This window comes from Somniosus microcephalus, chromosome 10, assembly GCF_052327205.1.
Source record: "Somniosus microcephalus isolate GS21.2 chromosome 10, FLI_Smic_1.0, whole genome shotgun sequence".
NCBI lineage: Eukaryota > Metazoa > Chordata > Chondrichthyes > Squaliformes > Somniosidae > Somniosus > Somniosus microcephalus.
In genome coordinates, this window is record NC_140996.1 from 53,121,165 (window position 1) to 53,134,329 (window position 13,165).

Genomic DNA, 13,165 nt, shown 5'->3' on the forward strand with positions numbered 1-13,165 from the left:
GCCTTTATCTACAGGCCAATCTGACTGGATCTGCATCCAATCCATATGTATGTGGTTCTGTCTGGTTTCGTTTTCTCCGAAACGGCCTTCCAGAACTTACTGTGGGCTGAATCCACAAAGGCTGTCTGGGGACTGCAGGAACCATTTTAAAGTGTCCCAAAAGCTGGTCACGGGGTCTGGCGGCCATTTTGTGTGCCCCTTTTTCTGGGCTTCTTTCAAAAGTCTTTAAAATTAAGGCCTTTTCTGCCAATAGACCTTAATAGGACAATGTTCAAATTTTGTGAATCTTACAGTGCCTCCTCCTCTGCAGCTGTTAGTTGCGAGATGGCTGGAGGGCCAACTATGGTTCTCTGCCTCTTCCTGGTGTTCTAAGCTCTCTTTTTTTGCAAGGAGGGAAAGAAAAGACCTATTAGTGAGAGTAATGGCATATATTCACCCGATGGATGGAGAGCATTTGTTGAGGCTGACTATGAGGGAGAAGCATGACATTGCATAAGGATGAGTGTGAGAGTCAGTGGTGGGTGGATAGATGGGGATGTGAGGAAGTGCATAGACAGAGATGGATGGGTGCACCTGCAAGATAAGTTGGTGTGAGAAGTGATGTGCTGGAGTAGGCTGCAGAAGGCAGTGACAGTTGGGGTGATATACACATCAGGATGGGGGTGAATGCGCCACTGCTCTCATTTTTCCTGCCCTGGTTAGGTCATTAAACCGCTTCTTGCATTGGATCCAGGAGCGTGGCACTACGCTCCTGCTGCTGACCACTTGTGCCACCTTCAACCATGCTTTCTTGATTTCCCCAGCAGCCTTCTTCCTCCCATTGCTAAGGAAGAGTATCTCCGCCCGGGATCTCACAGCCCCCAGCAGCACATCCCCTTGACATTCAATGGCATTACCATCACTGAATCCCCCACTATCAACATCCTGGGGGTTACCATTGATCAGAAACTGAACTGGACCAGCCATAAAAATACTTTGGCTACAAGAGCAGGCCAGAGGCTGGGAATTCTGTGGCGAGTGTCTCATCTCCTGACTCCCCAAAGCCTTTCCACCATCTACAAGGCACAAGTCAGGAGTGTGATGGAATACTCTCCACTTGCCTGGATGAGTGCAGCTCAAACAACACTCAAGAAGCTCGACCCCATTCACAATAAAGCAGCCCGCTTGATTGGCACGCCATCCACCTTCAACATTCACTCCCTCCACCACTGGCGCACTGTGGCTGCAGTGTGTACCATCTACAAGATGCACTGCAGCAACTCGCCAAAGCTCCTTCAACAGCACCTTCCAAACCTGCAACCTCTACCACTTAGAAGGACAAGGGCAGCAGATGCATGGGAACATCACCACCTACAAGTTCCCCTCCAAGCCACACACCATCCTGACTTGGACCTGTATCGCCGTTCCTTCACTGTCGCTGGGCCAAAATCCTGGAACTCCCTACCTAACAGCATTGTGGGTGTACCTACACCATATGGACTGCAGCGGTTCAAGGCGGCAGCTCACCACCATCTTCTCAAGGGCAATTAGGGATGGGCACTAAATGCAGGCCTAGCCAGCGACGCCCACATCCCACTAATGAATAAAAAAAAATAAAAAAATCCACGGAGGCGTCCGTGAAGCGAGGCACAGCCTTTGACCAACTACCTTCCATTGCAACACTTTCTTCTCCCTTCTTCCCAACTCCAACTGCTTCAACTTGCTTGGAGTGTCCCTTTAAATACTGGAGTTGAGATCGCGTCATGCGCATTGTCACCATGCCCGCTGACGCTAATTAGATGGGAAACCCGGAAATCAAATGAAATGAATTGGCTGCATTAAAAAGCCATTGACAGATGCACTTGACATATTCTCAGTTTGCCCACGCACTATCAGCATTCCCCACCTCCCCCCCCACCTCCCCCCCACCCCCGCGTCTGCACAATAAAATCCAGCCCTCAGCCTGTGTGGATTTGGAGACCCTTGAGCACGATGATGAGTTTTGACATGAGTCATGCTGTTTGTCAGGCACATTGCTGTTTGTGGGAGCTTGCTGTGCACAAATTGGCTGCCGCATTTCCCACCTTACAACAGTGACTACACTTCGAAAAGTACTTCATTGGCTGTAAAGCGCTTTAATACATCACGGTCATGAAAGGCGCTATAGAACTGCAAGTGTTTCTTTCTTCAGGCACATAATGACAGAAAAAAGATCCCTGAATGTACATTCACTGAACATATTACCATATATGTTTTTTTGAACTCATTGGTCTGACGTCATTGGCAGAGGAGCAAACAAGTATAAGTTTTAAATTAAGAATTGTTCCACCTGAACAGGTGGTAAAGACAGCATGTAAATCAAACAATCATAAAGCCCTAGATTCAATTATTGTGCCGACGTTAACTGATCTCAGTGGGCTGGAAGCAAAGATGCTTTAATCAAACTCAGTGCCCTGTGCTGTGAAGGGGCAAAATCAGCTTGGCCCTAATCATTTATCCAGTGTTATATTTTCCTATTCTTCACCCATTTACAGTGGGCCAGTGTGCTCATGGGCCTCCTCGTCATCCTGCTGTATGTTTATTCATTCTTTAATGGCAAAATCGAGCAGCATGTAGGAAAAAGGAATGGGCCAAAATTTGCAGCCAAAATAACCACGAGTTAAATGTGCACACTTTTATCAATGTGTAAATAACCGAACAATTTGTGGGGAGGAAGAGATACCCCATGAGTTGCGAATCACCACAAGTTAATGGATGATTTGTGCCACTCCACCATTACCCTCGTGAAAACAGGAGCTCGCCGTCAACCTCCCTGTGAGTTTCAAGAAATTGCTGCATTTTCGCTTTTAAAACAAATTAAACTCGCAGCAGAAAGTTAGGACTGGTACTTAACGACAGAATTTTGCAGACTTTAGCTGGACAGTATAGCAGTAGATCAGAGAAGCAGGCGCCCAACCTCGTGTGCCTGATTTTCCGAGGGCCGATTTGGGTGTAAGTAATTAGGCAATCTGACCATTGTGCGTGGCCTCATCTCAATATATCAATTCATTATAACATGGAAGTTTACAAGTTTGGGCATGCTCTGCCCACAGTGAGAGCCTCTTCTGTAAATTGGTCATGCAGGAATACTGGAGAACTTGTCCACTGAAGTAGGCCTGTTAAAGCAAGAAGGCAAGTTTTAACTTCATTTTATTTTAGGCCTCGATTTTAACTCCAGGCCAGTTGTGCGCTGATGGGTATATCTCCATAGCTGTCAATAACATATGGCAACAGAGCGTCCTCCCCTCCCCCAGCACTCTTAGCAATTCCCTCCCTTCATCACATTCTTCAGCGGCCAGCACAAGAGCACACCATACCACCTTTTATATTCATTACAAGCATACACTTATCTCTTCTTTGTAGCCATTAGTGCCATTTTCTATTCACTTGGTAGCCTTTGCACAATCACCAAGTACTCTCATGGCTCCTTCCTCACTTCACACTGGTACTTTCCAGCCAACACCTCCCCACCTTGATTCCAACTTGCTACTTCTCACTCTCAGCAAGTGCAGAGCAGAGTTCCACACAGCTGCACTCTCCTTTGTAGAAGATGCTCATTAACTCTCCCCCTCTCTCTCCACGAGACAAGGAGAGGAGTAAAACTAGGGCAACCAGACAACATCATAAACCTGTCCGAGCTGCAGTAACAAGTGTTGGAAATCAGTGACCCATCTGGAACTATCAGAATAGGACATTTTGAGACTGGGTGCTTCTTTGACTATTACTTGCACCCCTTCATGAAGCTGTAAAAAAATGCATAATCATGCAACTCAAGTAGCTTGACCACATCAAGTTAAATTGTGATGCCTGTCATCTGCTATTGTCCAGCCTCTCAATTGTGCCATCATAACTCTTCTCTTTTTTCTCTTTCCTCTAGGTCCTTCTCAGCAGCCACAAACCACAGAAGAAAACAGCTCAGAGGAGGTGAATCCTTCTGAGGTGGCACTTTCATGCATTGCTTCACTCCCAAGCACCAGCACAGAGTTTGACACCCAGGCTGGGTTAGAGATTGAGTTAGAGGAGTCTGTATCTGGTGATACATCCAGTACTACTGCGCAGCACCAATACTTTTATTTATTTCTTGCTTACTGCTGGTTTGGATTACGACCTTATCAATATGTGAGGATTGGTATTCCTTTGAGGAATTCCAAACATGCTGCATAATTGAGATGAGGAAGAAGACTCGATGGGCCGAATGACCTCCTTCTGTGCTGCACTATTCTATGATTCTAAGAGCTGGATTTTGCTGGCGCTCAGAGGGCAGGTTTGGAGGCAGGTCCACAGTCAAAATAGCAAAGATTGACAGTGGGTAGGAAACCCGCCTCCATGCAAGTTTCCCAGGTGTCAGGTCTGTCAGCAGAGAACTGACCCGACACCAAGCGACGGGGGAGACAATTTAGGTCATTAAATGGCTTGTTAACAGTCAATTTAATGCTATTTTGATGCTACCTTGCAATTTTACATCCTCCCCCATGGGTTAACTACTGCTCGGGGAACACGCCAGCTCACCCTGTCATGAGTTGAGTCTGCTTCGATGTATCTGATAACCTAACAGCTGCAGAAGTGGTATAAAGGATACCATGTTGCAGATGTTCAGTTTCAGATCTCAGAAACTGTTGGTTACTGCATTTGTAAGACATATAGAGATTTATTTAGCTTGCAAGTGTTTAGAACCAACAGTATAATCAGTGCCACCTCATTGGAACAACCTCTATCACCATTGACAGATCACTTCTGTCATCTCACCTGCAGCTGCCATCTAATGCAGCAACATTGCTGCCCTTGGAAAAATCACACCTTGCCCCTCTGAATCCTTCCACGATCAGCCCCAACACCAACATTTCCAATAACATGAACAACCTTCTCCACCATCACATGATGCTGCACAGGAAACAGGGCATCAGCCTCTGCCAACATTGCTGCCCGGGAGGCCAGCGATGGCATCACCATGACCAGATTTACATCACCTGATGCTGTAAACCTTGGCTGCCACATGATGCGCCAGGTTGGCACCATCCCACACCAGCACTGTAAAACATCTCTTTAATGTCCAAGCCATTCCATGCCCACACATCACTATAGCGGGGTGGGAGTTATGTCTCAACATTCACTGGAACTCAGTAAGACACTTCTCAAGGTGCACACAGATCTGTCCAATAAGATGAAGCGCTGAAAATATAGATTTCACTGTATGACAACACAATACCAGAAACTTCACATGAACATTGGCTGAACCTTTCAAGTGCCTATCCTTGTGTCTTGTTAGTTGGTATGCTTGCTGTAGGATGAGGGTGATTGTGAGGGGTGGCCAGTGAGATGGGGAAGTGATAATCTAGATAGAGAGGGATGTTTGGAGGTGCAAGGTAAGTTGGTGTGAGTAAGGATGTGCAGGAGTAGGGTATGGAAGGCAGAGTGATGGGGATTCAATGAGTGCACAGTAGGATGAACTTTGCAGTATTGTTTTGTGATCTACTGAGATCATTCAAAGGTTGGCGCCACTGCTGTGCAATGTGCAACCAGACTGCATTGATCTCCTGGGGAGGTCACTTCCGCCCATGCGAAGAGAAGAGAAATGCCCTGCATGCTATGGCTCCCAATATAAGCATATGGAGGGAGTCATGTGTGAGCGTGGGTGCAGACGTGCACCTTTGTGCAGTGCTTGTCAGTGTTTGCGGCACCTCAATGCTGCAGAACACTGACAGCACAACTGTCAAAATCAATGTGGCCATGGTCCCTTTAAGGAACTGACTGATGACACGTTATCAATGATGCCATCAGACCCACTTCCTGTTAATTGGCCAGGAACCCCACAGGGCGGGCTCAACAAGGCCAATCTACGGATAATCATTTTCAGAGAGCAGCTGCAGACAGGAGCGGGACCGGAAACCGCTATCCAGCACTCCCACTGTCATCCCGCCTCCGCAGGGAAAATCCAGCCCTGAGAGTTTGTGAGGAGCCAGCAGCTGCAACATGGCCTGAAGTGTTTTCACTGAGCCCATCACTACACAGGGCCCTGTAGCTGGTCACTTCCTCTTCACATGACGGGCAGGTACAAAATTGTGTCATCTGCTGCACAATGATCTGGAGATAACCGGGTAGATTTTCAACTTGCCACACGGGTGTAAAACTGGTATTATGGATCGGCCACCCATTATAGAAACCGCCTCTTTTCTATAATGAGCAGCCAATACCAATTTTACGCTCAAGCAGCAAGTTGAAAATCTATCTCAATATCTTTACCTTTTAAGTGCAGCTCCCTTGCCAAGTCACCATAATTCCCTAACACTCAATAATCCACTATTATTATTATTAACAAATTTTAAATGGGATGTAAATCAGATGGTTTCTACAATGGGTGGGCGATCTGCTCAGCTAGATTAGTTGGTGAAGGTAACAATTACCATATTGTTAAAAGATATTGGGCTGGATTTTCCAAGCCCCGAGGAGGCAGGCATGGAGGCGGGACAGCCGGTAAAGTAGCAGAAAGTGGGGGCGGATGGCTAACCCACCCCATCCCACCTCCGTGCCCTTTTGTCAGGAGGCGGGAAGATGTGTTGCTTTGGGTCCCGTCTCCTGGAGGCGGGAAAGGCTTTAAATCCTTTTAACTGCCTGTTAACAGGTAGTTAACAGGCAGAAAAAAAGGATTAGAGCCATTTTACCTTCACAGGTGAAGGTTTTCCGACCTCGGAGAATCCCCCCTGGGTTGGAGGAGACGTGAAGGAGGTCTGCGGGGGTCGGAGGCATCTGGAAGTAAGATGTAGAGGTGAGTGATGGGTGCAAGTGTGGAGTGGTAAGTATGTAAGTTGAGTGAAAGGTGTTAAAAAGTTTTCACTTACCTTTTTTTCTTCCTACTGCCTTCATCCACCCTGGATCAGGAGACCCGACATCTTCCTTGTCGATTTCACAGAGTGGCTGTTGGACCCTCTGAACCAACAGTTATCTGAAATCGACAAAGTTGAAAGGTTTGATGAGTCCTGAACACAAGGGATCATCAAACTACAGAGAATGTCAGTGTTTGACAGATTCACTTAGCTGTCAAACACTGACATTTCCTCTTTCAAGAAGTATTGACAGATAGCACATCTGACGTTGACGTGCTCTGTCAGTGACTTCCTCCCTAATTAGCCTTCTGAGCCCACATGGTGGGCTTAACAAGGTCAATCAGGGGAAAACCCCTCTGGTTGGTCAGATGATGATGGAGGCGGGACATTGACACGACAAGCAGCAGTCCTGCCTCCAACTCATCTTCATTGAGAAAATCCAGCCCATTAGTTCAGATATTTACAGATTAGTACACTTAGCAATGCTGTATTTGAAACTGAGCACTGTAAATACTGTAATACACTGAAAATCCTATGTCTTATAAGAAACAGTATATAACAGTCATAGTTATGGTTTGAACATTCTGTTCTTGATTCTAAGGAAATTGTAATGATTTAATCTACAGCAAGCAACAGCTTTGTATGTACTTGATGAAATGATAAAGAACTAAAAGAAGAAATAATGTACTAACTTACGTAATCAAGACACAAGGACCTAGAATTTGGGGGCGGCAATAACTGCCATGATGAATCTGACAAAACTGGTCCTCTTGCGTCATCAGGACGTGGACCAAGAAACAGTGTGTCATTCACAAAAAGGACAAATTTCGGCCAGGGCTGGCATGGGCCTACTGTGAGTACAGGGAGGGGAATGAGATCAGGAAGGGACTCAGGGTTGGCTAGTAGCGGCCCGCAGTTTTAATATGGAACACTCCATCTCCTCCCAGCTCGCATTCAAGTATTGCTTATCTTTTTGGTGGCAGCATTCAGCAGTCCATTTAAGGACAGCTGGTTTGGCCACTTTAGGCCCAAGAAATCGGACCTCAGCATGTGTGGCGATTGTGTATCGGAAAGGTGCCTGAAATGGTTGTTAGGTACTGGATTGACATAGAATATGGGCCTAATGCTAGTTTCAGGCAAGTGCCCTGGATGACTCTTGCAATTAGCACGCGCATGCCTCTTGCCGAATTGGACCCTCCAGCACCCATTTTTCACTGTTAAAACAGAACCGCATGATCCAATTTCTAGGCCAACAACTTTTCAGATGATGAAATTGGAAAACGCTAATTTCTTCTTTTAAGAATATGACACTGATTAATTTTTTTAACTAAACATATAACATTTTGCACTCCTGATGCTGCAAGCCTACTAACTAAATTGAATAATGTGAACTAACTGACGCACATTCAGCTTCTGAAGACTGTTATTGCTATCTGTACCAAGACTGTTCAAAGGATCTGAAAAGAAGTATAGCATCTGTTTACAACAAAAGGTGGATTAAACCACCAGGGTAGAACATTGTAAACAAAAGGGCCAATTACACTACATGAAGCGAAACAGCATGTGACAATAAACGGAATTACAGATAAGAGAGCAGTAAGTTAAATTCATGCAGCACTTGGATGTACAACAATGAACTTGCATTGAACCAATATCAGGGGCTGACAATAAATAATAACAATATAAAATAGTGAAGCTAGAATCCAATGGGCCAGATTTTGCTCTCAATATAATGTTGAGGGTTGATAGGAGATTTGATAGAAGTGTTCAAAATCATGAGTGGTCTAGACAGAGTAGATAGAGAGAAACTGTTCCCAATAGTGGAAGTGTCAAGAACCAGAGGACGCAGATTTAAGGTGACTGACAGAAGAACCAAAGGCAACATGAGGAAAACCTTTTTTACGCAGTGAGTGATTAGGATCTGGAATGCACAGCCTGAGAGGGTGGTGGAGGCAGACTCAATTGTGGCTTTCAAAAGGGAATTGGATAAGTACCTGAAGGAAAAACATTTGCAGGGCTACGGGGAAAGGGCAGTGGAGTGGGACTAGCTGAAGTGCTCTTGCAGAGAGCCGGCACAGGCTCAATGGGCCGAATGGCCTCCTTCTGTGCTGTAACTATTCTATGATATGATTCTATGGTACAGCAACTTCAGGCGAGTGGTAAATGCATGTTTAAATGTCAATGTCCGAGTTGCGCCGATCCACCATTAGCTTTGTGAAAACAGCATCTCGCTGTCTGCCTCACCATTGAAATGCATTGAACGGTGTGAAGTTGCTGTATTTACACAGTAGATATGAACTAAACTCACCACAGAAAGTTAAGTCTTGTCATTTCATGTGTAAGTGTCCTTTTAACACCATGATAAGTGTTAATTACTGCCAATCAACCTCTCTGGCACTGAAAATTAACTATTACAAGTGTTGAGTCTCAATTGTTATTAATTGTTGTTGGGAGATTTGAAAATTGTCAATTATAAAATTTTTATTTTCTTTTACTTTCCTTTCCGTGTCTTTTTTCTCACTGGTGACTTGTGACCTCAGAAACAAGATCCTCTATCAAGTATTCAGAATGGTGTACTGCTGAAAAGTTCTAACATACACTACTCGCACTACATCACTGACTGCTTCCTTGTGCAATGTTTTCTGGGACATATAACCTACTTGCAGTCAGCTTGTGCTCTGCTACTGTGTTATAAAAAATTTTGGTTGTATTTCAAATTTGTAACTTCATGAAGATCCTTTGCGGCTTCTATATATTTCTCAAAGGGCTCCAAAATGTGCCTACATTTTTACACCAATATGTCCCAATGAATACAACATTTAGTCACTGTTTCTTTGACTGCAGTGAGGTGGATTTATATAAACATTAATGCTTTGAGGTTGTATAGTTTAATATTAAAATGCTTTAGATAATATCCTCTCAGTAACAGTCACTGCCCAATTATTTATTCCCAACAACCAGTTTTGCAAACATCCACAACACCAGAACAAAGTGTGTGGAAATTAACAGTTCAAAATCCAAAAGATTCCAAATATTGACAAATGTTGCAGGTTTGTTGAAAATAGTCAATGACATGAAAAGATTTGTTCAAATAAAATCCACAAAGAGAAAAAGATGGACAAAATATCCTTCAAGTGCTATGCCATGAAAGAAACAGTAATTTGGGATGAGGAAAATATTGTGCAGATCTTTTCTGATGAAACATCTAACTCATCTACCTGAAAGCCCTAGATGTCTGGTAATCTCCTAATGGAGTCAAAGGCCCCGATATTTTCAGGGAGCATGGAGAGAGCAGTGGTGGATATGGCTGGGGGTGGGGATGGGGCAGTCAGAGTGGCCAGCAAACCCGGGAATACTGCTAATTTGGAGCTCCTGCTGATTGAACAGCAGGACCTCATTTAATTTTTTTTCTCTCTATTTCTCGGCCGGCAGCTGTGGATGGAAGGTCAGGAGAAATTGTGGATGGACGGTCAGGACACATTGTCGATGGAAGATCAGGAAAGAATGTGGATGGAAGGTCGGGAGAGAACGCGGATGGAAGGTCGGGAGAGAACGCGGATGGAAGGTCGGGGGACATGGTGGTTGGAAGGTCGGGGGAGATCGTGGATGGAAGATCGCGAGTAGAGATCATGGACGGAAGGTCGGGGAAGGTCGTGGATCAAAGGTTGGGGGAGATTGTGAGTGAAAGGTCGAAGGGAAATCGTGGTTGGAATGTTGGGGGAGAGATCGGATCATGGTGTGAGGGAGGACGTTCACGGGAAGGGAAATGGATTTGCTTGAGGGATCGGCAGAAGCACACCTGTTTCTCCTGGCTCACATGCAGTGCTCAGAAGGATTAGGCCCACCCACACACGCACCGATTGGTCAACCATCAGGTCACTGAACTGTAGGATTGGTCAATCGTCATGTCACTCAACTCTGGGATGGCCCGCCCGCACACACAATGAACCCGACCCATGACGCAGCGATTGGTCAACCGTCGTGTCGCTCGACTGTACGATTGGTCAACCTTCACGTCACTCAATGCTAATAAGCGGATAATGAGTGGAATTTTCAACGTTTTTTGGATACCATCTGAACAATTTTTGTCTGACCAAAAAGTAAATACGCTTATGACCATTCCGGAATCATAAGCTTTCTTTTGATATAACATATGTGTAGGTATGCTCTATAACTTTTGAGTGTATAGAGTACATACAGACAGATAGACGGAAGGACAGACAGACAGACAGAAGAGCTATTTTAAACATATAGACTAGCTGGGGGGGCCCGGCGGTGCAAGGGCAGTTTAGAGTGCCGCGCGGTTGACGGCCGGCCGCTGCCACTCCCCTGCTCTCTGTCTAGGGCCGTGCGGTAGACGGCCGGCCACTGCTGCTCCCCCGCTCTGTGCCTCGGGCCGAGCAGTTGTCAGGCCCAGCCCAAGTGAAGCTGTGTTGGAGCTGGAGTTCCCGGGATACGGTGAGTGAGCGGGGGAGCGAGAATATACACAATATATCGAGGTAAGAAGGGGTGGGGGGAAGGGGAGGGAGAGGGGTGGGTGGAAGGGGAGGGAGAGGGGTGGGGGGGAAGGGGAGGGAGGGAGGGGGAGAGAGAGAGGGGGAGGGAGGGGGGGATAGAGAGCGGGGGAGGGAGGGGGGAGAGAGAGGGGGAGGGAGGGGGAGAGAGAGGGGGGTGAGAGGGGGGGGAGAGAGAGAAGGGGAGAGAGAGAGGGGGTGGGAGGGGGGAGAGAGATGGGGAGGGAGGGAGAGAGAGAGAGGGGGAGGGAGGGGGGATAGAGAAAGGGGAGGGAGGGGGGAGAGAGAGAGGGGGAGGGAGGGGGAGAGAGAGGGTGAGGGAGGGGGAGAGAGAGGGGGAGGGAGGGGTTGAGAGGGGGAGGGAGGGAGGGGGAGAGAGTGAGGGGGAGGGGAGGGTGGGGGGAGTGTGAGAGGGTGGGAGGGAGGGGGAGGTGGAGGGGAGTGAGGGGTGGGAGGGGTGTGAGTGGGAGGGTGATGGTGGGGGAGTGTGAGTGGGTTGTGGGTGGGGTGTGTGTGTGGGTGGTGGGTTGTGTGGGGGTGTGGTGTGGGTGTGTGTGGGGGTGTGTGGGTGTGTGTGTGGGGGTGAGTGGGGGTGTGTGTGGGTGGGTGTGTGTGGGGGTGGGTGGGGGTGTGTGGTGGGGGGGTGGGTGGTGTGGGGGGTGGGTGGGGGTTGGGTGGGTGTGGGGGGTGTGGGGTTGGGGTGTGTGGTGTTGTGTTTGTGGGTTGGTGTGTGTGGGAGTTAGAAAGAGGTGGATTTGGGTGAATTGAAAAGGTAAGAGAGGGTGAATGAGGTGGGAGAGTGTGTGGAGGGAAATGGGAGGGGGTTAAAGGAAAAAAAAGTGAAGGAAAGAAGGTGAAAAGAAAAAAGGTAAAAGAGATAAAGAAAGAAAGTGAAGTGAGAGAAAGTGAAAAAGAAGAAGGTATAAGGAAAAAAGAAAGAAAGTGGAAAGAAAGAAAGTGATAAGGTGTGTGGGAGGGGAAAGGGGGGAAGGGGGTTAAAGGTAAGAAAGAAAGTGGAAAGATAAAAGAAAGAAGGTGATAGGTGTGTGTGTGTGAGTGTGTGTGTGTAGGTGGGGGGGGAGAGGAGGAGGAGATGGGATTTTTTGTAGGTTAGGTGAGGGAGGAGTTGATGGGGATAAGGGATAGATAAGATGAGTAATGGAGGGGGATGATGGATAGGATGGGTGTGTTATAAAGAAGAAAGAAGGTGAAAAGGTAGGGGAAGGTGAGGAGGATGTAGGAAGTGGGAGGAGAGGAAGGATGAAGTGTGTGGGGGGGTTTGAAAGGGAGAAGGATAATTTTTTTGTGGGTTTGTGTGTTTGGTTGATGAGGTATTTTTGGAGGGTGTTTGGTTGGGGTAGGGGGGGGGTTAGTGGGTTGGGGGGGGTATGTTTGGGGGTTTTTTGTGGTTAGGTGGTTGATTGTGGGAGGAATAGATAAGATGAGATGTTGGTGGTGTAAATAATATATAAGGGATTAAGGATGGGATAGGGGTTAGGGTTGGTGGGGAATTGGGGGATATGATAGATTTGAGTGTGGGGAAAAAAATGTAGATTGGTTAAAGAAAAAGGTAGATGAGTGGGGGGGATTAATGAGGGGGAGAGGTAGGGGTAGTGGGGGGATTAAGGATAGGATAGATTGGAGTTGGTGAGTGTTGGGTGAGTTGGGGGGTTAGGGGGGGGGGGGGTGTAAGGAGGATATTGGGGTGGGAGGTAATTTTGGTTTGTGGAGGTGGTAATGGAAGGTTGATGTTGAGGGAGGGGGGGTGTGTGTTTATGGGGGTGGTAGAGAGGGGTTAGTGAGAGATGATTA